General features: G+C 43.4%; 1 protein-coding gene across 2 annotated transcripts in view; it reads left to right on the top strand.

Moving 5' to 3' along the window:
- Positions 1-5,719: 5,719 nt before the first annotated feature.
- Positions 5,720-26,034, top strand: part of PRPF39 (pre-mRNA processing factor 39) — a 192,117-nt gene continuing 171,802 nt past the window's right edge. Inside the window, exon 1 of one of the 2 annotated variants that reach the window (XM_029598474.1) lies at positions 5,720-5,890. The gene's annotated coding sequence lies outside the window, so the exon portion shown is untranslated. The remainder of the gene's footprint in view (positions 5,891-26,034) is intronic. The other variant, XM_029598473.1, reaches the window with a different exon arrangement.

The following is a 26,034-nucleotide window of genomic DNA, read 5'->3' as shown; positions in this document are numbered from 1 at the left end:
GCGAATCGTAACCCAAGAAGATACAAGTCCTTGCTAACTCGTTAGAGGTTAGCAAACAAAGACCTTTTAAAGTACAAATGGATGACGTCACTATGGGGGGACGCCCCCGAGGTTCGCGCCCTTGCTGGTACAAAGTCTGGAGCGCGCGCCCTTACATCATCGGGAACATGGCAGATCCGTAGCGTCAGGCCAGCTTGGGGATGTCGGAGAAGTGCGGCAGGGAGCTGCCGCGGCCACAGCCGCAAGCCATCCTTCAAACCCAGAGGGAGTCGCCACCGAGGCAGAGAGGGTGGAGCGAGGGGCGAGAAGAGGCATGAACGCAACAGACGCTATCTGCTGAGGAAGTCCGCTTGCACGTTGTCCACCCCAGCCACATGAGAAGCAACTAGTCTCTCCTGATGTTTCTCTGCCCACACAAACAGCTCCAGGACCACTAGACGACTCTTCGTATCACCCTGACAACTGATGTACGCTACTGTCATCACAATATCTGAGATTACTTGCACCAATTTGCCCCACAATAGTGGAAGAAACGCCAACAAGGCCTTGCGCACTGCCCTGGTTTCCAGTCAATTGATCGACCAAGCCACCTCCTCTGATGACCACTGACCCTGGGCCAATTTCCCTTGACAAATTGCCCCCATCCAGAGAGGCTGGCATCCGTGGTTACCAGTATCCAGTCTGGTATTTCCAGATCCATTCCCTTCTCCAGACTGTGCCAGGACAGCCACCACGAGACTGGACCTGGCATCCTCTGGCAAAGGTAAAGGAAGTTGAAATTCCTTCAACAGCGGATTCCACCGGGATAACAGAGCCCCCTGTAGAAGACACATGTGAGCAAAAGCTCATGGCACTAAATCCAGCATAGAAGCTATAGACCCCAAGACCTGTAGGTAATCCCAGACCTTGGGCACCAACAGGCTCCGCAACTGAAGAACCTGACTCTGCAACTTGAGGACTCTCTCCAAAGTTAGGTATACCTTCCCCAGTCGGGTATCGAATCAAGTGCCCAGATACTACAAGGACTGATTCGGCTCCAGATGACTCTTTGCAAGGTTTGTCACCCAGCCCAATGCTCCCAGAGGCTGGAGTGTCCGCTAGACTGAATGACCACACTCTACCTCTGACTTTGCTCGAATCAGCCAATCGTCCAGGTACGGGTATACCAGGACACTCTCCTTCCTGAGTGCCACCGCCACTATCACCATCAACTTTGTGAATGTTTGTGGCACCGTCGCCAACCCAAAAGGAAGAGCTCGAAACTGAAAATGCTCTCCCAGAACCATGAACCTCAGAAACCACTGATGTTCGGATTGAAAAGGGATATGAAGGTAGGCCTCTGACAGATCCAAAGATGCTAAAAACTCCCCTTTGCGCACTGCCGCTATCACTGTGTGCAGCGTTTCCATCCGAAAATGCGGCACCCAGAGGGCAACATTTAGCTTCTGCAGATCAAGAATGGGCCAAAAGGTCCCTTCCTTCTTTAGCACCTCGAAGTACACAGAACCTATCAGCCAATTTTTGAGGCTGAGGAGGCTCTGCTTGACACTATCAGAATTCAAAATACAATCAGAAGTGATGAGGTGCCATTTTTTAGAACATGGATACCCCCGGTCTGCCTTCATAAAAACCTTCAAAAGAGCATTGTTTGCGAATAGAGCTTTATTGTTGGAATATAAATTTACCCGTGGAAATGAATGTTTGACGTGTGTCCTTCACTGTAGCAATCAAGTTAAAGAAATTATTGGTATTTTACAGAAATACTGGTCAATGCTAACTCTTCATCAAGGACTAGACAAAGCTCCTCGTTATGTATTTGCAAGAAATCAAAACTTACATGATAAAGTTGTAAGAGCTTGTTTAAAATCAATACCCGAAGAAAGTGCTCAAGTTGAAGGGAATTCCCCCCGTGGTGTGTGCGAGATGTGTGGGTTGTCACTGGTGGGCCCGGTATGGCAGCAACCTAGTTTGAAATTGCACAGTTTTCCTAAATAAATCCACAAACTGTAATTCAAAAAATGTTGTGTATGTTTTACAACGCCCATGTAATTTGATTTACGTGGGACGGACTAAGTGCAAAATATGGACGCGGTTGTTAGAACATAAGAGCTGTATAAAAACTTCTAAATTGACAGTTCCTTTGGTACCGCACTGCATAGACAAAAAACACCAATTCAGAGATTTTCGTTGGACTATTTTGGAGGCAATTAATGTTCCATCCTGGGGGTGGGGGGGGTGTGTGGGGTGATATCCAATCATTTTTGAATAGACGGGAACAATTCTGGATTTTTAATTTGAGATCAGTGCACCCAGAAGGACTTAATGAAATAATTAATTGGTATTCCTTGATTTAATGCTTATGACATCATCACACTGGTTATGCGTATAAGAGGAAGGTGAATCGATGCCATGTTAAAGGTCTCTTTAAGCGTTTGTCAAAAAAAGTAGTTGAAAATTCCGGGAGACAAATGTAATGATGGAGAAGTGAGAGCGGCGATCAAATTTGAAGTGTAACCCCATGAAGCAGATTTGCGATCGAAACATGGCCATGTCGGGGTTGTGAGCGGATACTGAAGATAAGTGTGTTTGATTTCTGTGCTCTGATGTTATGAACCCTGCCTGCGGAGCTAACCCTCGCAAGCAGGCCCTGCTTACCTCCCCACGCTGCTTCTCCCGACGCGGCATGGACGCCGCCGTTGTCAGGCCTTCCGGTGAGGCTGGAGCCGCGGACTTTTCCGTTCTCGCGGCCCAGAGGCTGCCCCTGGTGCTCTGCTTCACCGTGGCAGCAGCCACGGACTTTTCAGCGTCCTCCCATGCGGCATGGAGTGCCGCTGACGTCATCTCATGTTCCGGGGCTGCAGGCCGCAAGCCCCGGGCTGGAGTAGCGGCTGGAGCCGCCCCCGGGGCCTCCTGCAGCAGCTGCAGCCGCTGCCCTCATCGGGCCTGCTTCTTAGGCCAGCCCTGCTTCTTTATCACACGCTGTGCAAGCCGCTGTCCATGGTCCTGCACAGTTCTTGCTTCCTTCCTCCTAGGCGCACAGCCGCGCCTCTCTACAGAATTTAAAGGGCCAGACACAGGAAGTGTGCTGGCCCCACCTTTGGACTGATTTCCTGCTCCAGCCCTATAAAAGGGCTGCTCCGTCATTTCAGTCTTTGCCTTGCATCGAAGTTACTTCGTCTATGGAAGCTCCTGCTGTCCAGCTCTCCGACAGGCCCTTGTCTTCTTCGTGGAGCTCCTCGTCTCGTCTGTGTCTAGAACCATGTCTTCATTGCCTGAGGTCCCCGTCCAGGTGTCCTGGTGTCTGATCTTCCTGATGTCTGTTCCTGTAATGTTCTAGCTCTCCTAGTCCTCCAGGTGACCTCCATGAGGGTAAATCCATTCTGTCTGGTTCCTGTTCCGGTCACTGGAGCCTCTGTCAGCTGGATTCCTTTCCTGCGCTCATCCCGCTCTCTGCGTGGTCCGTGACCAGTCTCCTTAGGCAGTGTAGGGTGCGCAGTGGGACAGGGTGGTCCGCGACCAGCCCATTGGGTCTGTCCGTGAAGGTGGGCTGTGTAGGGCACCCTGAGAGACAGTGCCAATGTCTTCCTTCCCAGTTTCTCGTCTCATCTGGACTTCGTCAAGTTCACCACCTCTGATGCCGTTGCATCCGCCCTGATGTCATGTCTTCGCTTCAACCTTCGTCTGTGATGCCATCGCATCAACCTTGGTGTCATGTCTTCATGTCAAGACCTCCGTCTGCCCTCATCCTCAGGCCGGCTTGCTGCTCTATGCCGTTTCAAGCGGCAGGTCCGAAAGGGCTCGGAACAGTCGGAGGACCGTTCCCCTACCAACATCATCTGTTGTTGGTTCTGGGAGCTTGCAGGCCTGGCAGAGGGTAAGACCGTGTTTTTCCTTGCTGGGACGCGTCGCCAACTCTCGGTTCGGTCCTGGATCTGTCTGGGGTCGGACTGAGGCCCAAGGGCACACTAAACACCCCTTCTAACACTCTGATGAATGTGTTCAAATAAAGTTTTAACATATGACCCGGGTAGGGACCTTCATGGACTGTGATTGTTTTTAGGAAAAACAAAAGTAAAAAGTTTTGATAAATGAATAAATAAAGTAATAGTTGCCTCGAGGGGAATACAGCTTGTCTACATCTTCAAGCTGTGCTCATGAAGGTCCTACATATTTTCAATAAGTATTAAATATTTATACTGAGGAATTTTTTTGTGGTGTTTTGGCAGCTTGGAGAAGAGACAACTGAGGGGGGATATTATAGAGATGTTTAAAATCATGAGAGGTCTAGAATGGGTAAATGTGAATTGGTTATTTACTCTTTCATATAATAGAAGGACTAAGGGGCACTCCATGTAGCACATTTAAAACTAATCGGAGAAAATTTTTTTTTCACTCAATGCACAATTAAACTCTGGAATTTGTTGCCAGGGGATGTGGTTAGTGCAGTTAGTGTAGCTAGGTTTAAAAAAGGTTTGGATAAGTTGGAGAAGTCCATTAACTGCTATTAATCAAGTTGACTTAGGGAATAGCCACTGCTATTAATTGCATCAGTAGCATGGGATCTTCTTAGTGTTTGGGTAATTGCCAGGTTCTTGTGGCCTGGTTTGGCATCTGTTGGAAACAGGATGCTGGGCTTGATAGACCCTTGGTCTGACCCAGTATGGCATGTTCTTATGTTCTAAAACTAAATTAAAGTGACAGGTACAATGAAACAAGGGGACAGAACTACTCTATTCTGCTTCTAGAGATAGGCTGAGGAGTCAGGACACCAAGGGAGACAAGGGCCCAGAGGAGGAGAGGGAACCAGGACCCCTGGCTACCTACCTGCCAAAAAAGGGCCGAGTCCTGACAGGGATTGCCAACCCCACACTCGCCCTGCTCTATCCAGGGATGTCCCATGAAGGAACACCTGGGGGAGCTGAATCCTTTTTTTTTTTTTTTTAAACACCTCCAGACTGCAGGTATGAACCTCTACCATCTGCTGGAGCCAGAGAAATACTGAGGGACTGCAGGTGGCACTCTTGGTTATGTAGCAGTGCCTCAAAGTTTTGTTCTCTGCCTCCATCTGCTGGTAGGGATGCATAAACCCACTCCTCTGGACTGATCAGGGGTATGAACAGGAACGTTGTGTTTTGGGGGTTTTTTTTTTACTATTGATGTATAGATGTGGAAACAACATTAGATGCTAAATATATCAGTGGCTTCTCGTCTTTGGATTTAATTTATATGGTTTTTCTACTATAAGCGACATATATAAACACTTGTAATAAATAAACTAATATGCTGTTGAAGCTTTATTAGTGCAGATGTTTTTGGATTTCTGAAATGCTGCACTATGTCTGTTTTGTTAAATAAAAAGTTATATAAAAAAAATAATGCAGTAATTACAAGGAGCCCCCTGACAGAACCAGCGAGTGCAACAAGAACCCTTGCAATGCTCTTTCCTGTAAGGGAAACATTTCACGGATTAAAAGTCCATCGGCTAAATGCTCTGTTCTCCTAGTTTTTCTAAATGAACCCCTAATCTTTAAAGACCAAAGACCGATTATTGAAACAAATTTTTTTCTGCCCCTCATGTTTTCGAGGCTTTGAGTATTTTAATGAATATAAAATACGGGAAACAGACGGCTTCGTTTCTAAAACTTGTCCTTCCTGGTTGTTTGATTCCTCTCAATAAAGTTAATTTGAACTCTAAGCGTGGGCGATGACGTAGGGTTAACGTAGCGTAGTGACGGCTCATGTCACTGGCATAGTCGGGTTTCGCTGAGAGGACGGCTGGTTTGGCCCTAGTAAGCAAGGGCGGGTGTGTGCCGTAGTGGCGGGCTAGCGTGCTGGGCACGCCTCGTGAGAGAAGCCGATTGCGGCGCTTCTTCCTCCCTGTTGTACCCAGGTGAGCAGCGTCGGTGACTGACTGACTGAGGGAACTCGCGCCCCAGGCCTGGCCTCGTGCAAGGGTTTTTGGGCGCACACAGCTGCCCTGTAACAGGGTACGAGGAGCTGGAAGATGCCGTCAAAGTTTCGTACGGCCCTGCACCGCTTTTTCGGATGGCTAGCACCCTGCTTTCACTCTCTGCCCCGGGGCTGGACATAGGTGAACTGTGGTAACGGAAATCCTAAACGTCGCTTACTGCTGTTTGGATTCCCCACTCTTTTCTGAGGCCCAAGCTCAGTTGAGACTAGTTGCTGAGGGCCTTGTAGGTTATTCTAAGCCATGTAGTTTGTTCAGTGCTGTGTAGCTTTAGTAGCGCTCAAAAGCTATATATCAATCCCATGGATCTCTGCTGTTCATAGATGCAGTTGCCATCTTGAGTTGTGTGCTATTTTTAAAGCAGCAGCAGCATCATTAGACTATATCTGCTACACCAATATAACTCGCCTTGAGTTACCAGTGAAAAGGTGTGAGCTAAATATACATTTAAAAAAATTTAATTTAGGGCCTCTTAGTGAGCTTCTCCCCCCCCCCCCCACCAATAAACAAACACAGAATGGGAAAAAGCCTTTAATTAGGCTTTTGTTTACCACTTGAATCGGTCATTTCTATTTTCTTATTTAATTCTTGAGCATTTTGTGTTTTGGTATTTTTCAAAGGTTCTCCTGTTAAGCAGTAGTCATTTGTTATATAATCGTTATTAAATAAATAAGAAACCAATGCATAATAACAAATAGGTATTTCAATGAAACGTGTATCCTGGAGACTCCTTTTCCAGTTCTACTCAGTGTTTATCATTTGCAGCTTAATAGTAATGGATTATTTCCAGCTCTGTACAAGACCTAGAGATGTAAAAACCATAAAATGTATTAAGATTAAAGGAAAAATGATCCAATAGTACCATCTAAATTGAGCACCATAGAGCCAAGACATAGCTAAATGGGTAACAAAACGATTAGCAAGTATTTCTTTTTAGAGGGATCTGTGCTTTTCTTAAGATATCAAGTTTATGATTGCTAAATACAGCAAGGCAAGCAATATCTTTATGAAGACTGTACAGGTCAGAGGTTTTATTTTTAATGCATGTAATGTTTTCACTCTCTGTATTTATAGTTATCTTTGTTTGAAGGTTGGCTACATAATGTGTTGAGCATAGGTTGAAGCATGGTTTAAAAGATACTAAAACTTGTGCACCAACCTAGAATTTTTAGGAGCCAGGGGAGCCTTTTGCAGTCAATTATTTTGTGCTTATTTGGCAGATTTTTTTTTCAGTCTGAGTTGTTTGTTCTACTTTTTCATACCCCTTTTGACTTGGTTCTCCCATCCATCCACTCTCTAGCATAGACCTTTTCTTTGATGTAGCCATTTCAAGGTGGAGAAACAAGATTTATGAGGTGAATCTAACTCCTTAACTGTGCTGTGAAATTGGTACTAGGTTTTGAACTTCTGTTATGTGCCCTTCTGACCTGGACAGCCATGCATTTGAACTGGAGAAATACGGGGAGGAGCTAAAATGACTTTCTGATGCAGCTACTGCTGTGCATTTGAGATGGCTCACAAATCCTTATCTCCTACCATTTTTTAGCTTTCCTCTTGATGGAGGGAAAGGAACCTGTAGAGTAAAGTAGATCAGTACAAATGAGGTAGAAATGGGTAGTAATTTGAAAACTTTGAAGATGATATACCTGAGTGTATTACCTTTCTTCTCTCCAACTGAAGGGATTGGGACAGGAGGTAGAGACTATTCCAAGGAGTTTGGTTTGTACCTAATGAAAGATTTAGAACAAGTTTAAAAAAACTTACAGGGAAGGCTACATTGATGGTATACTTTATTCTCATGCCTGATAGCAACTTAAATCTAAAGTTATTTTTTTGAAATTGGGACTTTGTACACCAAAAATATTTTCTCTCATGATTATCATTCAAGCTAAGTGCAAGAAACAGACTTCAACCCCTACGTGAGTACTATATTTAGTATCCCTACAAGTTGTTTAGTAAAATTTGGAATTCTGTGCAATACAGGAAAAAACTACTCATGTACAGAACTTAATTTTTGTTTGCAGAATCCTTCCAAAAGTACTGTAAAAATAACTAAGGCTTCTCTCTTCCCCCCACCCCAGATGTTTCATACTGACCCAGGTTCAACAACCTTCCACTAAATTAAACTTCTACCTCTCTCCTGCCTCCTCCAGGGACCATTCCTCCCTCCCCCCCCAACTATCTTTGCCTAACTTCCAGGTTCTCTTCTTCCCTCCTTCTCCAGGTTCAAACCTCTCCAGCCCTCTTCAACATTCAACTTCCTTTCTCATCCTGCTACACCAGTCCAGGTGGATTTGATTTATCTCCCCCCCCTTGTAGCAGATGGAGGCATATTATATGTCTTTTCCTGAGAAGGCATTTCTATTTACGTGTGGTGCAAGATAGTTAAAGCCCGTATTCTCTGCCTCCAGCAGAGAGAGACAATGGTGGTGCAGCAGGAAGAGTTTGTATTTATCTTTTGAGTTAAAATAGCTCAGATAAGACTTGGAGCTTTATCTGCAATTAATATACGGGCCAATACAGTAAAATCGCTCTCCCAGCGCGCGCACAGGCCACTCTCCTGTGCGCACAATTCAGTATTAATTTATTTAAATTAGGCCCGGCGGTAAAAAGAGGCAGCTGTCAGTGGGTTTGACAGCAGACTCTCAATTTTGCCGGCGTCGGTTCTCAAGCCCGCTGACAGCCACGGGTTCGGAAACCAGATGCCAGCAAAATTGAGCATCTGGTTTTCGACCCACCAGCCGCGGGCCCATTTAAAATTATTTTTTTTATTTTTTACTTTTTTAAACTTTCGGGACCTCCGACTTAATATCGCCATGATATTAAGTCGGACCTCCGACTTAATATCGCCATGATATTAAGTCGGACCGTGCACAGAAAAACAGTTTTTACTGCTTTTCTGTACACTTTCCCGGTGCCCCGAGGAATTAGCGCCTACCTTTTGGGTAGGCTCTAATTTCTGAAAGTAAAATGTGTGGCTTGGCTGCACATTTTGCTTTCTGAATCGTGCGGGAATACCTAATAGGGCCATCAACATGCATTTGCATGTTGCAGGCGCTATTAGGTTCGGGGGGGTTGGATGTGCTTTTTGGACGCGCTATTACCCCTTACTGAATAAGGGGTAAAGCTAGCGCGTCCAAAAGCCGGCTATCGGTGCGCTCCGTTGGAGCATACTGTACTGTATCGGCCTGATAGTTTGTGAGCCAGGCCCTTGTCTAGTTCAAATCTTGTATGTCCTGATGCTGATAGCTCCTAATCTCATTGAAGGTCGTGGTAGAACTTGAAGGGGAATCTATAGTAAGGATTTAAAGGGAAAGGATAAGAAAAGAATCTTTGAAAAGTTACTGTCTTCCCTCCTGTTATCTTTTTTTAATTAATATTTTATTGAATTTTAACAAAATACACTGATGATATCCAAGAGGCAAACAAAGGAATATCAAGAAAACAAAACACATATTTGGTATGTCATTCCAATAAACTAGTCCCCAAAACTTATTTGAGAAGCATTTCAAGGCATAACCTAAGAAGGTATAACAAAGGAAATCTGTAAAAGATTACAGTAATAGAAATAAATTATTACTTAATACCGTTTATACTTCACATGGTAGTCAAAGTTTAACTCATATTAGGTCCCCTTATCCATAAGAAATGTCTTGAAAGACAGACTTATTTCTCTAATACATGAACAGACGCTTGCAGGGAAATTTAAGAAAAAATACCACCCAAGGGATAACACTCTTGGTTTTAATAGCAAGAATTGTTTCCTCATCAGTTGCGTACTTCTAAAAACATCAGGAAATACTTGGATTTTTTATCCACAAAAAAAGAACATCCTTATACTTAAAATATTTGTATAATACCAAATTTTTATCTTGTTCACTACAAAATGATACCAAGAGTGTAGCCCTGGTGAGGATATAGTTAATAGAAGCTTCCAAAAAGGAGGTCAGATTAGGACTATCCTCTTGTAAGACGTCCAAGTCATCTTCTCGTCCCTCCGATCTAATCCTAAGCTGAGGAATATAGTACATTTTAGAAATTACCATTTCTTTAGTCAAGGAAATAAATACTTCGCCAATATATTTTTTAAACAATTCAGTAGCAGATAGCAACCTTGAAATAGGAAAATCTGAAAAGCAAAGATTATTTAATCAATTCTAATTTTCCAAATTCTCAAATTTTTTTGCACCATTAAACTATCTTTTATAAAAGAAGTATTAGATAACTGTAGAGAAGCAATTTGAGATGTTACAGATGTTGAGGTTGTTTCTAAATTGACTAAATGAGTTCCATAGTCTTTAAGAACATTTAGTTCAGCTGAAAAATTCCTAAATTGAGATAGACTGAGATAATAACTTCTCCTTATTTATGACTGCCCTACAGACATCAGCAAGTGTAACATTCTTAGGGTCAAGAAGCTCCAAACTAGAGCTTCCTGGCTGAGGTGTCCCTGTGAGCGGGGAACTTCTGGGCTCAATTTGAGCCCCCAATTGGTCACCTAGTTCCATTATGCTGTGTTGGGAGATGTTAACTACCGGATCAGGGTTATTAGTTAAAGTCAAGGAATTTAACTTCAAAAAGTCCTGGAGTAGTATGAGGCAATGGATGTTGGCCAGTACTCTCTGTAGACCCAGAGGAAAAAAAAATGTCAGGAATAGAACTTCATGAAGATTTGACTCACCCTTCGCAGCAAGCATGTGTCCATAGGGCCTCTCACTACAATCTGACCTGGAGTGGATGTCAAAACTTAGGTCTTCCTTTTCTTGCCCATGAATCATTCAGGCAGAATTGGCCCAGAAACGTGACAATGGGCATGCCCCTTTGGTGCGTGGCTTCAGCAGCGTGTCAGTGGCTGTACGCTGCAGCCTTCCGGCTTTTACTGGCTCATCAGTCGCTGATGGATGACAGGATCGAGGAGATGCCACAACACGGCTGGGCTAGGTGGGTGGGCCTCTGGCCAGGTCCTCCCTGCAGGAGGAAGATTTCTCCAATCGCTTCCCCTCCTATTATCTCTTTATATTTTTCTTTCAAAAAAAAATTTTTTTTTCCTGAGGGCTGAGTTAAACTAATGAAAGTGAATTTTGATTGACAGCAATTGCATATTAACTCTTCCCATAAAAATAAGTGTTACATCTTAAAAGACCCTTGTGTTAGTAGGGTACTAATGTCAGAATGAAGCTGCTGCTGTCTTTTTGACAGTAGATGAGCCATGGGTGCAATCAGCTCTCTGTTCAGCTTGATGAAAATAACTGAGTAAGTTGCAAAAACAGCTCAAATGAATGAGATAGGGGCTTTAGAGGCTGGAACAAATTGTTCGTTTTTATGTCCCAGGCTGAAAAGAGAGTAATCTGGGAATTCAAGCCAGCCATTAATGATAGAACAGCAACCATATTGAAAACGATCTGTGTGGTTTTCATGGCAACATGGGCAAACACCAAAAAATGCTGATGTTCCAGTTTTGTGACATTAATCAGCATTGGATTCAAATGTAGATACTAACTTGCCTGCTACTAGTGAAATCTCTTTTTTTTCCAAATTCCTTCACTAGGCATTTTGTACTTTACAGAAGCCTAGTAAAGGAACACTTTCTGCGGTTCATACAGGGCATATGCCACAGGATGGCTCTCATATATTCTTTTCGATTTCAGAAAAGAGAGAAGCTTTCACCTTATACATTTGGATTGTTTTTCTCAATCCTTTGACTCTCCACTTATAGACAACGAGGATCCACATGATCACAGTAAATGAGACTCTGTTGAGGAAGGAGAAATTCAGTCTAAATGAAAGAGAAATTCAGTTTTTAAAACTCTTCCATAAGGATAAGGTTGCAGCATTAATTTCACAAGTTATTTCATCGCTTACAGGCCGATGCAATATCTGCTCGGGAAAAATGGGTGCTCATAATTGAGTGCCTGCTTTCCCAACACGCACCCATCCACCTCTTCCGGGCATGTAAGGCAGTAGGCTAATGAGCCACTGAGTTAAAAAAGGAGGCGATTGGGGAAATTGTGTATCCCTGGCGCCGCCTCAGCGCTGTGTTCTGGTTAGGAAAATGGACACTCAATTTTATGACTGTCTGTTTTCCTAACCTGACCGTCGGCAAGATTTTATTTTATTTGTTTCATGTTGCTGCTTTCTGGGTTCCTCTGACTTAATATCGTGGCAATATTAAATTGGAGGAACCAGAGAAAAGCAGTGTATTCTGCTTTTCTGTAAACATTTAGGGCTCTTCAAGACAACAGCAACTCTAGGACTGGAAAGTGCTATTTCTTGTTGCCATCTCGTCGGCCTTATGGGTGGGGGAACTGCAAGCGCTGGTGCATTACCCTCGTTTTTCTTCAATTCTATCATTACAAAGTCACCCTTTGTTCCCAAGGTGGTTTCCACCTTCCACCTCAACCAGACAATCACACTGCTAACCTTTTATCCGAAGCCTCATGCCTCAGAAAGGGAAGCACTATTACACATGCTGGGTTGTAAGAGCCCTGGCTTACTATAAACAAAGGACCCATTCCCCTCATAGGCCTTGGCAACTTTCTCTCCTGCAGCCCGAATGCTCCGGGACTTCCAGAGTCTAAATGCACGCTGGCCAGCTGGTTAACACAATGCATCCACTTCTGCTATCACAGTCGATCAGAAACTGTCATCGAAGGTAAAGGCTCACCACCTAAGGGCAATAGCAGCTTCTATAGCCCACTTGCAACAGGTTCCTCTTCAAGACATTTGCAAGGCAGCAACCTGGTCGCCTCCACGCACTTTCACCTCCCATTATTGCCTGCAATAGCATGCCAAGTCAGATGCCTTAATGGACTATGAAATTTTAAATCCTGCTGCTTCAGAGAGCTGTCCACTGACAAAGATTTCTTTAAAAAAAAAAAAAAAAAGACATAATGGGGGACACCCACTCGAAACTCAGCTTCTTTCACACTACCCACTATCTGTGCTCCAAAACCTTGAGCTGGGGATTCCCAGAAAGCATGGCTAATTCAGCCTGTTTATCTGTGGAATAAAACAAGTAAATGGTGTTTTCCATAGATAGCAGGATGAATTAGCCATGCATCCCCACCCTCCTCCCTGGACAGTCTGTTTCTTCATGATCTATCTACCTACTCTCTCTATAATCCTTTTTCTGTGCTTTGAGACCAACTGAGGGGAGACTTGACCGTGCGGGAAGGCACTACACAGGGGTGCAGCAGCAAAAACTCTGCTGCTAGGAGAAGTTCCCACCGAGAGCCGCCAGGGGGCGCGCCCAGAAAGCATGGCTAATTCATCCTGCTATTTACGGAAAACAACATTTATGGTAAGCAAACTTGCTTTTAGTATAGTTTCCACAATTTTTTTCATGGCACTGAAATCAGGTTCACCAGTCTATAGATTCTCAGATCACCCCAGGATCCCTTCTTAAATATTGGGGTTACATTGGCCATCTTCCAGTCTTTAGATACAATAGACGATTTTAAAGAAAGGTTACAAATTACTAGTAATAGATCTGAAATTTCATTTTTTAGTTCTTTCAGAACCCTGGGGGTGTACTCTTCAGTTTGTCTACTACATCTTCCAGGTTTTCTGTGACTTGGTTCAGTTCATTGTAATCATCACCCTTGAAAACTGTCTGGAATGGACATCTTCCTAACATTTTCATTTGTAAACACAAAGCAAAGAATTCATTGTCTTTTCACAATGGCCATATCTTTTCTAAGTGTACTTTTAACCCCTCCATTATCTAACAGTCCGACCAATTACCTAACAGGCTTTATACTTTGGATGTATTTAATAATCTGGCCATAAGAGTTTTTGCCTCTACTGCCAGCTTCTTTTCAAATTCTTTCTTAGCCTGTCTTATCAATGTTTTATATTTAACTTGACATCTGTTTTTCCAGTTTTCTTCAGATGGATCCTCCTTCCAATTTAAGGAAGCTTTTTTTTTTTGCTCAAATAGCCTCTTTCACTTTACCTTTTAACCAAGCTGGCAGTTGTTGGGCCATCCTTCCACCTTTCTAAATTTGTGGAATACATTTGGACTGCACTTCTAAAATGATATTTTTAAACAGTGTCCATGCCTGTTGTACACACTTAACCTTTGTAGCTGCACTTTTCAGTTTCTTTTTCTAAAATCTTCCTCATTTTACCAGTCTTCCTTTTGAAACTTTAGTGCTAGAGCTGTAGACTTACTTATTGTCCCCCCACCAGTCATTAATTCAAATTCTCCAGGCTTGAACAGTCCTAATCTCTTCAGCCTTTCCTCATAGGGGAGCTGTTCCATCCCCTTTATCATTTTGGTCGCCCTTCTCTGTACCTTCTCCATCCGGCAAGCCACCTGGAGGGTCAGAGGGAATTCCCATGGAAGAGCAGGGCGATGGTGGAGAGGGGCCATGCGGTTCCTTGCTATATGGACTTCCTTGCAGGTTCAGTTCTCTAACCAAGATTTCAGTATCCAAGTGTGGAGGAGAGGGAGGTGGGGAACGACCTGAACCCTCACCAGAAAGCCAGGTTCACCATCAAGCCTGTTACGCAAAGGCTACTGAGTCAAAAAGTTTTTTTGAAGAATCAATTGATCTGGGACAACGTCTGTGAGGCTACTCCTTTTAGTTCATTGGGTTGCTTAGCCGATTTCCTCCTTTTTGGAGGTGGGGAGGCTCCTAAGAGGCGTCCGTGTGATGATTGCCTAGAGGTAGAAGACTTCCCATCAGACCTTCGTTTCTGGTCACCATCTCGGGTGGAGGAAGAGGAGTGGTGTGAACGATGGGGAATGTCCCCTTCTGACTCCGCAGAATAATCCAGGTCGCAGCACATTTGAGACAGCGATTTCAGTGTATTATCCGTTCTGACACCTAGATTTTTTTTTTTTTTTTTTTTTGGGTGGTAACTCCTAATATGGAACCTAACATTGTGTAATTATAGCATGGGTTATTTTTCCCTATATGCATCACCTTGCACTTGTCCACATATTTCATCTGCCATTTGGATGCCCAATTTTCCAGTCTCACAACATCATCTTGCAATTTATCACAATGTGCATGTGACTTAACTACTCTGAATAATTTTGAGTCATTTGCAGATTTGATCACCTCACTCAAACTTGATCATATCCCTTTCCAGATCATTTATAAATATATTGAAAAGCACCGGTCCAAGTACAGATCCCTGAGGCACTCCACTGTTTACCTTTTTCCGCTGGGAAAACTGACCATTTAATCCTGCTCTTTCCTGTCTTTTAACCAATTTGCAATCCACAAAAGCACATCGCCTATCATCCCATGAGTTTATAATTTTCTTATCCTCTCATGAGGGACTTTGTCAAACGCCTTCTGAAAATCCAAATACACTACATCTACCGGTTCACCTTTTATTCACATTTGTTAACCCCTTAAAAAATGTAGCAGGTTTGTGAGGCAAGACTTCCCTTGGGTACCTCCATGTCAGCAAAGCACAGAGGGACAGATCGTTTAAAGCACCCTGGTGAGCGGATTCCTTCCTCTTCTTGCGCCAGGCCTGCTCCACGCTCACACGAGTGCCCCCGAGGTCTCCGTTCGGCCCGTGCTCCCCACCGCGACCACAAGGAGCTGACCTGACTGACACCTTAGCGACCTTGACGGACCCCCACCGTGCCGACCAGCCTGATCCTGCCCCGGACTCTGCCTACCTCCACATCAGCGAAGCACCGAGGGAAAGATTGTTTAAAGGCCGTTCCGTCTAGCCGTAGGTGCCGCTCGACAGAGTGCAACCAAGGAGCTTGCTCCTTGGCATGCCTCTTAGCGCCAACCCTTATCGCCATTGCCATACTCCCCCTCTCCCCCCCCCCCCCCCCCCGCCACCCCTGGTACTCTCTCCTCTCACAACACCGCTATTTAAAGCTCTACTCCGCTTCTTTGTGCAATCTCTCATCCCACTTTACCTACCACCTAGTGTTTCCTTATTACTTCCATAACTGCTGCCGACTACCCAGGGTTTAAATAATACGAAACCAGGGTTTGGTATTATTTAGCCGTCTATCTAGTGTCTGTTTATTGCTCCCATTTTGCACCAGGCCTGCTCCGCCTTCCTCCCTTCCATTACCAGCCATCTATCCCTTCCTCCTCCTCTCTCATAGCCCACTCCACCAACACGATTTAAATCCTGTCCCTGCCTTGCCCCCCCCCCTCCTCCACTCTAGTAACACTCCTCCCTATTTAAAGCTTCTGACATTACACCCACCTCTTCTCTCACTGGCAAAACATCCTCAAGCGCCCCCAAGTACAATTCCAGCTCACACCCTTCAGACATGCTAATCTTTCCTATTCCCACCCTCAAATACCAATACAAACCCCGTTACCAGAACCCCAAAAAACAATATACAACCATACACCCTCCCAAAACAAGATCACTAGTGGCAATCATGATCTCCCCTCTCACTCAGTTCCTCGGCCTCTCTGCCCTCTCCCTCTTTAACTCACAATCATTAGTCAAAAAAACCCCGATCCTCAATGACCTTCTTCTAGACAAGCAACCTGATATCTGTGCTATAACGGAAACTTGGTTTAAAGTTACTGATATAGCTCTCATCAACCAACTCCCTACTCAACCTTGATATCATCTCTACCCAGGCACAAAAAAAGAGGCGGTGGTCTATTACTAGCTGCCAAAAAAGAGTTAAATCTAATCCCTCAGAAATCAAGACCTCCCCTAAATTTGAAATCGACCTCTTTAAATCCACCCAACTACAAGTCTGCCTAGTTTACACCCCACCAGGCCTACTGGACAACAATGCCTCCCCCCTTATAGAATTTATTGCGGAACACATAAACAATGACATCCCAACTATTATATTGGGGGCCTTCAACCTTCATATTGACACAGTACATTTATCCCCCAACTGTGAAGCCTTCTTATCTTCCATCACGGCTATGGGATTTAAACAAATCATAGCCAGCCCCACCCATAAAGCAGGCCACACTCTTGATTTAATTTTTATAAACTCCTTTATCACCTATGCAATACCCTCCACCTGTACCCCAGTTCCCTGGTCAGACCACTCAATGATAAAAGCAAATCTTGCCGTACAAGAAAAATCAACACCCTCTCCCACCCGTAAGACTACGTTTCACTACAGAAAACCATGCTCTGTGGAAGACCTTAGTTCCCTCCTCTCCAATGACTTACAAAATCTAGACCTCTCTAACACAGACGTGGCCCTAACCTCCTGGTTAAATATCACCATCATCATCGCCGACAAAATATGCCCTCTAATGGTGAAAGGCATCAACCCTGCCCACAACACCAAAAAACTCTGGTATTCCCCAGAACTAAAAATACTAAAACAAGAGCTAAGACACAAAGAAAAGAACTGGCGTAAAGATCCCTCCCCTAACCTCTTGAATGCTTATAAATCATCCCTGCACAACTACAGGACAATGATCCTCCGAACAAAAAGATTTCTATGCCCTCAAAATTCACAACTTCTAATATGATGCAAAGGCTCTCTTCTCTTATGTTTCAGAACTAACAAAAACTTCTACGCCTACCATCCCAGACAATGAACCCCTAAATAAATGTGAAGAACTCGCAACCTTTTTCCAGAAAAAAATCTCCAAGCTCTTGTCACAATTCAACACCACCCCCTCACCTCCTTCAACCCAAGAGCTACCCTCGACTCTTTTGAATACACATCCTACCTAGAAATCGAATCCCTCCTAAAGAATATGAAACCATCCTCACACCCATCCGACCCCATCCCTACAAAACTACTCCTTACCATACCAAAGATAATCGCCAAACCCCTGGCCGAAATCATCAATTCTCCCTCTCTCATGGAATAGTCCCCAATGCACTGAAACAGGCCATTCTTAATCCCATCCTGAAGAAACCTAATCTTGACCCAGGGGACCCATCTAACTTCCGACCTATTTCAAATTTACCATTTATTTCTAAACTGGAAAGATTAGTCAACACCCAACTCACCGAGTATCTCGACAAACACAATGTTCTTTACCCCTCACAATTTGGCTTCCGTAAATTCCTAAACACAGAAACCCTCCTAATTTCTCTCACGGATACTCTCCTCAAGAGATTAGATATAGGCCAATCATATATACTCGCTCTTCTTGATATCTGTTCCGCATTTGATACTGTTAATCACTCCATCCTCCTAAACAGTCTCACTGACATAGGTATCTCAAGAACTACCCTCCGCTGGTTCGAATCCTTCCTTAACAATAGAAATTATAAGGTCAGAATAAATAACAAGGAATCCTCTCCCATCAGCTTAACTCAGGGAATGCCCCAAGGCTCTTCCCTCTCCCCCATGCTATTCAACATCTACCTCTTACCCCTTTGCCAGCTTCTTGCAGACCTAATCCTGACTCATTTTGTTTACGCTGACGATGTTAAAATCCTTATCCCTATAACAGAATCTCTCCCCAAATTTCTTAAATTTTGTGATAATTGCCTTCACTCTATCAACCACCTCCTTACCAACCTCAACCTTGCTCTTAACATTGCAAAAACCAAACTCATCATGATCTCACCCGACCACAACAACCTTTCCCACATCGTACCCTCCACCATCCTACAGGTGAGAAATCTCGGCGTTGTCCTCGACAGCCAGCTGAACCTAAAAAAATTTGTGAACACCACAATAAAAGACTGTTTCTTTAAACTCCAAGTCCTAAAAAAAAACTAAGACCCCTCCTCCACTTCCACGATTTCCACACAGTCCTCCAAGCCACCCTATTCTAAAAAATTGACTATTTTAACACCTTTCTTCTAGGCCTCCCCACAACCACCACAAAACCCCTACAAATGCTCCAAATTGCAGCCGCCAGAATCCTTACCAACACTCGTCGAAAAGACCACATTACCCCAATCCTTAAGGATATTCACTGGCTCCCTATCCTCTTTAGAATCATTCACAAGACCCTACACAACCAGCAATCACTTTGGCTAAAAGACTCACTGCCCTTCCACACTTCAAAAAGACCTGTTAGAACCGCTTACAAAGGTTCTCTCCACAATCCTCCTCCCAAACTTTCTCAACGCAGTTCCACAAAAGAACGCACCTTCTCCTTAGCAGGGCCATCCCTTTGGAACTCCATGTCCCCTGAATTATGCCAGGAACATTGCCCCATGACCTTAAAAAAAACAAAAAAAAAACCAAACAAACAAAAAAAAAAAAACAACAACTTAAGACCTGGCTGTTCAAACAAGCCTTTCCTTAGTCACTGACTCCCTTCTTGCCCTTTCCTTCCCCCCCCCCCCCCTTCTCCTTTTCCCTCTTCTGCTCTTCCATACTATCCTAGCAAACTACTGCTGCCAGCAATCTACTATCCCTCGACTTTAATATATGCCATCCCCCTTCAACTTTCTAGGTTAATACTAGTTTGCTTCCCACAAATTCCACCTGGTACCTAATTGCTACCCATAATATGCTTCCCCATACTAAAATACTCCACCTTTTTGATATATTATCTGCCTCAGAAATGTTATCCTATAAATTCTCTACTTCATAAATATATTTATTCCACAAGTTTGTTCATCCCATAAATGATGTTCTCATTAATATGTACTTTAGAAATATGCACTTTAGAAATTTGTACGTTAGCATTATATAGGTGACATGTTTCTAAAATTTAAGCCACTTTTGAATTGACTTAATATGCTACTTTTGTTACCTATCCTTCGCCTTCTACCACATATATATAATTCTCACCTAAGCCTCCTTTCCCCACCCTCACTCCTATTAATTATTCTCGCCCTCTTAGAGCCAGCAACCAGTTATGTTACGCTATGTTATAATTTTAATTTTAACTTTGTTTTTGTTTTAAGTTTATATTATTGGCTATATCAAGTATAACTAGATCAGCAATGCAGTACGTCATTCTACATTGTTAATTACTGATTTCTCACCTCGACCTTCTACGCCTTTCCTCCTCTTTCAGTTAACCAAGTTCTCATGACCCTGTTCAATGTAATTTAACCGTCTTTCTAATATTATATTACCCCTGTTCTATGTGAACCGATATGATATGCTCCATGAATGTCGGTATAAAAAAAGAGTTAAATACATAAATAAAATAAATACATGCTGGCTGTGATCCATTAAACCATGTCTATATATGTTCTGTGATTTTGTTCTTTAGAATAGTTTCCACAATTTTTCCTGGGCTCACCGGTCTATAGTTTCTCAGAAAACTCCTGGAGGCCTTTTTAAATATCTGGGTTACATTGAAGACTGGAGGGCGGCTAGGTGCAATGGATGATTTTAATGATAGGTTACAAATTAATAGTAATAGATCTAATATTTCATTTTTTTAATTCTTTCAAAACTGTGGGGTGTACACCATCTGGTCCAGGTGATTTGCTACTCTTCAGTTTGTCAATCTGGCCTACTATATCTTCCAGGTTCACCGTGATTTGGTTCAGTTCATCTGAATTGTCATCCTAGAAAACAGTCTCTAGAAGCAGTCTTTCACCAAAATCCTCATTAGTAAATGCAGAAGCAAATAATTCATTTAGTCTTTCTGCGATGGCCTTTGTTAACCCTTCGATCATCTAACAGTCCAGCTGACTTCCTCACAGACTTCCTGCTTCAGTTATGTTTTAAAAACTTGTGAGTTTCGCCTCTATGGCAAATTCTTTCTTAGACTGTCTAATCATTGTTTTACATTTAACTTTGATAATAGTTAAGCTTTTTCTTATTTTCTTCAGATGGATCCTTATCCAATTTTTGAAGGAAGTTTTTGGCGAAATAGCCTCTTTCAATTCACCTTTTATTCATGCTGGAAATTGGCCTTCCTTCTGCTCTTCTTAATGAGTGGAATGCTTCTGGACTGCGCTTCTAAGATTGTATATTTAAACAATGTCCACATGCTTAACCTTTACCGCTGCACTTTCTTCACTAACAAGATCTCCTACATCGGGGTCATATTGGCCACCTTTCAGTTTTCAGAAATCTTGGCTGTTTTAAATGAAAGGTTACAGATTAATAGTAACAAGTTAGCAATTTCATATTTTAGTTCTTCCAAAACTCTGGGGTCTTCTGATTCTGGCAATTTGCTACTCTTTAGTTTAGTAATCTCATCTGTTACATCCTCCATATGCACAAATATCTGTTTTAATTGTTCAGAATTTCACCCCTTAAACTGTTTCAGGTGTGAATATGTTCCCAACATCCCCCTCCATAAAAGTCAAGGCAAAATGTTCATTCAGTTTGTCTACTGTTTGCTTGTCCTCTATGAGCACTCTTTTTGACCCTCAGGAATGTTACGGTTATCTGCCTCCTATTCTGCCTTCTCAACATCCCATCAAAATCTATGCAGTAAGTTGAAACTTTTGAGAAAATTCTGTATTGCTCAGAATTTCCCCACAAGTAAATTTGATATTTTATTTTGCCTCTGAACAACTGATTTAAAAAAAAAAAAAAAAAAAAAAAAGTTTCTTGTGACTAGTATTTCTACTTCATCCCTTGAAGTTTGTTTGAAGTTCTTTACTGTTTTGTTTTTTTTTTACTATTTTTTTCCTTGTTCTTTTTTTTTCTAGGGCAGGAATCCTCAAAGTTGTCATGACAGGGGCTACAAAAAACATTTCAAATTGCCAAGAGAGTAGAGTGCGGTGATGGTCAGAGGGTCCCCTCATGGATTTTGTGGAGCCGGGAAAAGGGGGAGAGATTGGCTGTCTTGGTGATTTGAAATACTTGGTAAGGGGTGGGTTGGGGATCCCAGGGGTGTAGTACAGTGATTTCCAACTTTTTTTGTGTCGTGGCACACCCGGCATCATCACCGTATCTCTCTCTGTCTCTCACCACCTTTTCTTCCCGCTGCCCAAACTCTTCCTTCACAAACTGGCATCATCACCTCCTTCTCTCTCCACCATTCTGGCATTATCACCTTCTCTCCCCTGGCATTACCACCTTCACCCATCACCCCCCTGGCATTATCACTTTCTCTCCCCCTTCCCTCTCTTTCTACCCTTCTGGCATGAATGCCACCTTCTCTTCCTCTCCCCAGCATCACCTTCTTCTCTTCCCTCTCCCTTCATCCCCCTGGAATCACCACTTTCCGCTCTCCCTCCACCCCTCTGGCACCATCATCTTAATCTTCCCTCTCCCCTGGCATTATCACCTTCTTCCCTTCCCTCTACCCCCACTGGTAAATCATCACCTTCCCTCTTTCCCACTCTCTGGCATCATCACCTTTCTTTCCCTCTCCCCCTAATGCTCTGTCACATTCATATCCCCACCTCCCCCTGGCATGTTCAGCTATTGCTTCGTCTCCCTTCCCTCCCCTGAGCCGGCAGAAGTCTGAGCAGTGCTTCCTCCTCTGCCAGCTTGCCTCTACAGTGATAACACAGCACAAGACCATGTCCGGCAAGAGAGAGCTAACAGAGGGAAGCAGCAACTCTGTGACCCCTCTGCTGGCAGGAAGGAAAGAAACAACAAAGACTCACAGCGGCTCAACTTCTCATACCCGGGTCGTCTTGTGACACACTGATGAAGTAGATAGTGGCAGTAATATTTTATTGTGTGTCAGAAGTTTACAACCCTGCACTGCCCGCCCCCTTTCCAAATCCCCTCTACACTGTCCCAACTACAACCCCAGGGTATTTCCCTCTTCATACTTTGGTGGTTCCTGCCTGAGCCTCAAGCCATATGTGCTGCACATGGTGGCAGTCCACTGATACTGACTGCACAGATATGCTGCCCTGACTTCAGCAGCTGCATTCAGTGGTGGAAAACTTACTTTGGAATGTGCTATGATGCCAGGTGTGAGGGGTTTTTCCCCCATTGCAGGAAGGCAGGTCAGAAAAACAGCCTCAATGGACCGTAGTTTGGGGGTGGATCCCTGCTCTAGATCTGTGATTGCAGCATGGGGGGTGGGGGGTTTTCTAGGTTTTTATTTCTATTGAATATTGGTTTCTCCTCCATTTGTGGAGTATTAGGGTAGAAGAAGATGTTTATTGCTGATATTTTATCTGTATGAGACAATTTTATATTTAAAAAAAAAAAATGCCAACATAGAAAATTTTATTTGTTCGCAAGTACATCCCAATTGTTAGTTTATGAAACAGCTCCATTATTTTGCATGAAAATCTTATCTCAGATTTATAACTGAGGTTATGCTTCTGTCGAATTTAAAGGAGGGTATTGTAATATTCATTGCTAATTTAACTTCAGATCAATTACCTAATTATCTGATTTTAATATGAGCATTCATATAGTGCCTTATAAAAGTCTTTGCGACTTTGTACATTTTTCACATTCTGCTGTCTAAAAAATACAGATCAAAATTCATTAAAGTAGGAAATTTTTCACTTATTTGTGCAATATATTCTACACTTTCATAGTGAAAGAACAATTTAAAAATATTTCAAAAGTAATTAGGAATTTAAACAGTCTTGCGTAAGTCTTCATACTCCTTGACTCGATATGTTGTAGAAGCCCCTTTTGCAGCAATAATAGTCATGAGTTGTTGGGGATAAGTATCTACCAACTTCACATAGTTGGATGGTGCAGTTTTTGCCATTCTTATTGGCAGAAGAGCTTAAGCTCTCTCTCAAGCTGATTGCAGTCCACAGAGGACCCCCAATCTTCAAGTCTTGCCTCATATTTTCAATTGAATTCAGTTCAATGGCCTATTGGCAAACACCAATAGTATCCATCTGCATGTAGTCCAAGGTGGTAACTTCCTCTTAGTCCTACTAGATCTTTCTGTTTTTTGATAGTTGATCACCAACTTCTGATTCAACACTTAAGGGACATTGACATTAAAAGCACTGTCCTCAAATGGTTTGAATCATTTCTATCAGAGCACAATCAGATACTTGGGCCAACAAACAGCTGATATACATTGAATGTTTTATTTATATTTGTTCTGGAACCCAAGGCACTGAAGCCTAATTGCTTGCTGCTAGATGAGTAGACATCTGTCTGGATTTTTGGTCTTGTTAGTTTTTAATGTATTTGTTTTTATTATAAGCAGCTTAGAACCTTGGATGCAGTAGCATACAAATATTTTAAAATATTTCAAATTTAACCTGAAACTAGACTGGTAACCAGTGAAGTTGTCGCAGCTGGGAGTAACATACTCTTTTAATGGACAACTTGCATTTAAATGCACTGTAGAGTTTTGCAACAATCATAAAACCTGTAGACTGTTTTGGGGTAAATTTGCATATGAATTACAGTAAAATCTATGGAAGATAAAATAAAAGCTTGGACCACTGTTCTAAAGTCCCCCACATCCAAAATAGGCCTCAGAAGCCCAAGCTTATAATTAGTGCTAAGAATATGATGCAACTGAGCCTTAAAATCCAAATTACTATTAAAAATAACAGCCAGATTACTTACCTGATCCACAAATGGTATTATATCTCCATTAACTACTATAGTCAGGAAATCTTCTGGTCTTAGTCTTCTAGAAATCCCTAATGCTTTGTATTTAGCTAAATTTAGAGGAAGCCCATTGGAGCCCACCAATTCCCCAACTGCCATCAAACAATGACCAGTTTGAGACACGGAAAAATTATCTCCAGAGCTGGAAAAATACAACTGGATATCATCTACATAGCATCTAAAGAAAACATCAAACAACTCCTCACACGGTGAGTTCCCAGTCAGAAGCAAGATAAAATTTTAAATTCTGCTTTGTCTTAAAGTGCATGAATGAACAGGCTCCATGGGATCTCTTCCAACTTCTTTGCTTCTACACCAAGAGAATTCTGGACTTCTCAAATGGTTCTTCTTTCCTGGTCTCTACCAGGTAGCCTTTACAAGATTTTGTGCTTTCAGCTATAATGTAGCAAGTTGCAACTACTGCTGCACATTGAATCCTTCTACCTCATGTTCAGGGAGGAGTCGGAGGATCTTCTCTCCGAGCCTTCTCCTCCAGAGGAACGGTGGAAATCTCCCCTGGAGGATCTCTTCTTCATGGGGTTTGTGAAAGCCCTGGCAGAATCGGTTCCTTTCCAACTTTTAACTGAATAGGACTCTAGGCATAAAATGCTCAAGATCCCGCAATTCATGGACTCTCCAAAAGAGGGCATGGTAGAACCTGTCGATGACATTTTCAAAGACTTGGTGGGCCCGCCTTTGGGAGCACCCGATATCTGTACCTCCTGTGAACTGTAAAATGGATGCCGAGCGCCATCAGCTCCCCCACCAGCTGGTGGTGGTAGAATCCGCCCTGAAGAAGGCAAAGAGGATTTACACCCATGCCTAGGCCCCATCCCCCCCCCCCCCCATGGCGAGAGCATAGGGTCCTTAATGCCCTGGGTCGCCGTATTTTTCAGGGCACACTGTTGACTGTCCACATCACTTGTTACCAGCTATTCACAGGCCAGTACTCCAGAAACCTGTGGAAGCAGGCCCAGGAGTTCAGTGAGTGCTTGCCTCAACAACTCCAGGAGGAATTCCAAAAGGTTGTTCAGCAGGGCCTCGAGTGCGACAAGCATGAAATCCACTCTTCCTATGATGTCTTCGAGACAGCCATGAGAAACGCTGTGGCAGGCATCGGGGCTCGGCGAACCACATGGCTGCGCGCCTCTGATCTTCGCCTTGAAATGCAGGACCACCTGGCTGATTTGCCATGTTCAGGGGATAATCTGTTTGGGGACAGAATTAGAAGCAGTGGCACAACTGAAGAAATACCAGGAAAACCTACAGCAACTGTCAGCCAGTACCTCAGCCACTCAAAAAGCCCCTTTGGCAATACTCAAAGCACCCTTATCGGCCCCGCAAATATTACCAACTGGCACTGAGTCCAGGACTAAATGCCCTTCTGCCAGGGTGAGGCCTGGACAGCCTTAAACCCCACGGACAATCACAATCCCGCCGCAGAACCCAACCATGGGGTTTTGACTGGCGGTCAGGGAGCATAAGCCAACCTCCTCCGCAGCACGCCATCCCCTTGGTCAGGGGTTGGCTCCAGCTGTTCCATATCGATGGACCTAGATTACCTTGGACCTTTGGGTCCTGTCCATCATGCGTCAGGGTTACCAATTGCACTTCCAGCGACTTCCACCCTGCTCACCTCAGTGTCCCCAGTGGTGAGCAGCAGGGCATTTGCAGATATTTCAGATAGAGCTCTCCTCCCTCG

This window comes from Rhinatrema bivittatum, chromosome 4 (assembly GCF_901001135.1).
Source record: "Rhinatrema bivittatum chromosome 4, aRhiBiv1.1, whole genome shotgun sequence".
NCBI lineage: Eukaryota > Metazoa > Chordata > Amphibia > Gymnophiona > Rhinatrematidae > Rhinatrema > Rhinatrema bivittatum.
This window is presented reverse-complemented; position numbering and strand designations above follow the sequence as displayed.